Here is a 2,920-nt window from a genome sequence, read left to right on the forward strand (position 1 = left end):
AACATTCTCATCTCGGAAATGCTTCTGATCAAGAGACTCTCCTTGGAATTTTGTCTGCAATCACCTATTATTCATCTCAACCGTTAACTACTTCATGGAAAACCAACGTTTCATTCTACAAGTTGAGAGGTGTCATATGTAGTCAGTGCAGACAAAGAGTGGTTTCACTCAATGTTTCATCCAAGGAATTGCAAGGTAGAGTCTCTCCTCTTCTCAACAATCTCTCATTTCATAGAATGGTTGACCATGCCAATAACAATTTTCATGGTCACATTCCCTCTCAATTCAGAAATTTGTTTTCCTTAGAGATGCTTTAATTGTATATGAATCAACTCCAAAGTTCTATTCTTCCCGTTCTTGTTTGTTTTCGTAGTTTACAAGTCATCTCTATGCACTCTGACAAGTTCATAGGAAACATGTAGTGGACAACACTTCACTACCTTGTGAAGCAAAATATGAGCATCCTCCTTATTTTCCAACTCCACCATAGCCTTCCAAAGCCTCACAGAGTCAAGAATATGATCTAACCCCTTCCTTAGCACTCGACTCTTGTTCACACCATCTTGTTCGATCTTTGAAGTTTACATCCACAACTTCACCAAATTGGGGATCACCTTGACACCATGCGCAATGACAACTTTGGCTTCATCTGGACTCGCCAATTTGCAATCCTCCAACCATACATCTTCATTCTTTGGGCATTCTTCACAACCTTTTTAATCAAATGTAGTGCATCTTGTATCTTCCCTACAACCTCCTCTATCCTCGCTGCCAAAATACAAGCAAGAGGATGCTTCGGGTTCGTATGAGTAACCGACTTGAGCAACAATCTGGCCTTTTTAACTTCCAAAATATCTGCATCGCTGGTAATCTTCATACTCTTGATATCAATCAGATACCCATTAAGATCTACGATGGTAAATCCTGAAACTAAATTAGAGAGCTTATCGAGCTTCAAAGACAACACAGTATATCTCCCCTCTCCAACAATTGTGAGATGAGTCACCAACGTTTGTGCCCATGGTGTCTCTGTGCCACCTGCAACCTTGTTTTTGGGATACAATGTAGTGACATGCTCCTTCTCTTGCCTGGAATTCTCCAACAATGTATCCGGATTGGGAACAAACTCTCAAACCTCTTTTTTGTTTATCGAAGCGAATAATTCCCAATATTTGGTATGATGTCCCACTCCTCGGTGGAGAGCGTATACAATTTCCTCTTAAGATCTGCAAACTGCTTTGTAATTTTCAGGTTTGAGGCTTTATACTTCTCAATCTCCTATGTTTCAGCCTTTCCTCTCGCCAATCCTTACCACGAGAGTCCATTCTTAATAAATTATCTCCCAGACAACATCAACTTCCTTGTCATCCTCATCGTATTCGGCAAAGGAAAACAAATCCACATCGTTGCCCTCAAATTCATCGAACTTCTGGTTCTCATCATATCCATTCTCGTTGTCTACTTCTTCCTCCTCTTCGGAACCCATGGCACTGGCACCATCCTTCCCCCACCATTTACCTACTGTTGCACCGCCTATGGTGGTGGCAGATCGGTCTAGGGCAGGCCTCACAGGCCCGTCATCAGACCGTGTGGTGAGAATCATGGCCCCTCGGCCTAGCCACACCATATAGTTCAATGGGGGTTTTGTGTTGAGAAACTCCAACAGGGGCTGGTGAACAATCGACACCTACATCCTTCTTGTAACAAGGAGTAGCAATGGCAGTAGTTACAAGCAATTACACTGAACTATGTCAAGTTGCAGACCCTATCAGCAGCGTCAACACCTTCTTCGACTGACGATTCAACTTGTACATACGTCAATCCTTGTAGTGGATTGAACCGAAGTTTATTGCCTCACTCATGAATTTTCCATGTGTAGGATTTTAATTGGCCAGAGGACGACGAAAATGAAGCAAGGGGATTGGCTAGGGTGAACAATGTTTTCTCACCCTAAGCCCCAATTGAAAAGCATTCTAAAAAAATGTATTTTTAAGTAAAAATAAATAATTAAAAGAACATGGTGGCGTTGGGTTGGGCAGACATTGTTTGATTAAACATAAATAATTAAAATATGCAAGAGCAGTACTGATCACCCTGCCAAACTCCTCACATTTCTCTATGTGTTTTTTGGTTAACACATCTGCAACTCTACTTCTAAGATTCTTGTAATATGTTGGAGGAGGCTTGGGCATCAACTCAAATCCTACAATCTCACTACAAATGTACATCTCCTTAAACGTAGAATATATATATAAACACAAATTAATAATTTTAACATTTTTTTTAATAAAATGTGGGGCAACTAAATTCTCTACCCATATTTGAGAATCAATCAACTTAATTGGGAGTCTATAAGCCAACTAGCTACTCAAAAACATATTTGTATAACAATATAGACATTTATGGTTCGGTTTTTAAATTTCTTAAATTTAGAAATAACATAGCTTAACATTTTTTAAAATGTCTGGTCAATTAAATATGTTAAACATTTTTTTTGCTCTGTTGAATTAAATTCCCTACCAATTTTGGAGATTCAAACGAATGCTTTCTTGGTTGGAGAAAACAAAATAGTCTATCCCTGCATTGATAAGCCTGAGTTTTCTAATATCTTGAAGTTCTTGAATGTGGAAAATGTTTCATATCATTGGTATGTTGGTTGCATTAATTCATTTGATTGGGTGAATGGTCTGTCGGAAAATTTATATGTGGAACTTCTTTGTTTCATTGCTGAAAATTGGAAGTTGTACTTTCAAATCACCTACAAAATACTCTCTTCCTAAAGCATGTAAATCCTGCCAACATCATAGCTTTGGAAAGGGTATCAAATGTGCATATTAGTTGTGCAAATCAAAGTCATCATCCTTATGATCTGAAGTTGTATAAAAAGTTCATATTTGGATATATTGTTACTTTGTATTTT

General features: G+C 38.5%; 1 pseudogene; it reads right to left on the minus strand.

The window, feature by feature from the left end:
• Positions 1-374: 374 nt before the first annotated feature.
• On the minus strand, positions 375-1,814 carry LOC149216127 (protein STABILIZED1 pseudogene; annotated as a pseudogene).
• Positions 1,815-2,920: the final 1,106 nt, after the last annotated feature.

The sequence above is a fragment of the Pinus tabuliformis genome, chromosome 1_1 (assembly GCF_031772625.1).
Source record: "Pinus tabuliformis cultivar Carrire ecotype Pingquan chromosome 1_1, CPIR1, whole genome shotgun sequence".
Classification (NCBI taxonomy): domain Eukaryota; kingdom Viridiplantae; phylum Streptophyta; class Pinopsida; order Pinales; family Pinaceae; genus Pinus; species Pinus tabuliformis.